Source organism: Plectropomus leopardus, unplaced genomic scaffold (genome assembly GCF_008729295.1).
Source record: "Plectropomus leopardus isolate mb unplaced genomic scaffold, YSFRI_Pleo_2.0 unplaced_scaffold20100, whole genome shotgun sequence".
Lineage (NCBI taxonomy): Eukaryota > Metazoa > Chordata > Actinopteri > Perciformes > Serranidae > Plectropomus > Plectropomus leopardus.
The window spans coordinates 1-1202 of NW_024621719.1; the positions used below are offsets into that span (position 1 = coordinate 1).

Below are 1202 nucleotides of genomic sequence, written 5' to 3' on the forward strand. Positions count from 1 at the left end.
CTTTGTAACTTTATTATTGTCTCTCATGTTTTTTAAAATCTGAAAGTTAATAAAAAAGTTTATTATTTTTCTTTCATATTATTATTATCAAAGGTTCCCTTTCTCTCTTTTTCCTCTTTTAAATCTTTTGAACATTTTTTTTAAAATATTTTTTTATTTTTAAAACAAAAGTGTAAATGTAACAAAGTCACCCCCCCCCCCCCCCTTTTTTAAATTTATTTCTGACAAATTTCAGTTCACCAAAATAGTCCACACATCTCCTTAATGTGAAACATTTTTGATAATATTTATTGAACAGTTCAGATTCTTATTTGAATTGCTAAACACAAATGCAAAAACATTTACATATCTAAGCTATCGTGCAGCCTGTTAATGTAATGCACATTATTATTTAATATAATTATTAATGCAATCATGATATGGAATTTAATATATCATCAAAAATGTTTTTAATATTGATTTTAAAATTATTTTTATTTTGTAACTCTTTTTTTAAAAAAATATTGTTAAGTTAAGGAAACATTTTTTCCTTAACTTTCCCCTAAACCTCCCTTATACTGTATAAACCAAAATGAACAATCAAAAAAATTTCTATTTGTGAACAGTACCGTGCATTTTGTGTGTGACAAATACGTTAAAATACATGATTATTAATGTTACAAATATCATTATTTCTCTCTGCAGTCAGACTCTGATTCTTAATTCAGGCATCGATTTATTGTTTTTTATTCTGATTTATGTGTCTTTGCTTCTCATTGGTCGACCTTGGTCTTGTTCCAGGAGACGGGACTGAACCAGAGCGCTGCAGCGTGTGGTGGGTCACAAATAAATATCCACAACAAAATCCTCAACTTCAGATGATGAAAACACAAACACTTTTCGTTTTTTATGTTTTTATCCTTTTTCCTGTTTTTTTTCAGGTAAACTGGAGGTGTTTGACTGGTGTCCTCCTCAACAGCAGGACCTGAATCTGAGCAGCGGGGGACGAAACAACGCGACACACACTCAGACTACTGCTGTGAGTGTGAGTGTGTGTGTGTGTGTGTGTGTGTTTAAATTATCCCTTCCAGCCAATATGTTCCCCTTCTAACACAATCAGTGTTAAAATCCAGAGTCTGAGGGGAGCACGACCCCTGAGCTGTGTGTGTGTGTGTGTGTGTGTGTGTGTGTGTGTGTGTGTGTGTGTGTGTGTGTGTGTGTGT

At 32.9% G+C, this 1202-nt stretch overlaps 1 long non-coding RNA gene across 1 annotated transcript; it reads left to right on the forward strand.

Annotated features, from left to right (window-relative positions):
* The first annotated feature begins 785 nt into the window (after window positions 1–785).
* On the forward strand, window positions 786–1198 carry LOC121965457. Its single transcript, XR_006107489.1, has 3 exons — window positions 786–814; window positions 921–1024; window positions 1139–1198. It is a non-coding gene; the product is annotated as an uncharacterized LOC121965457 (long non-coding RNA).
* The last annotated feature ends 4 nt before the right edge of the window (window positions 1199–1202 follow it).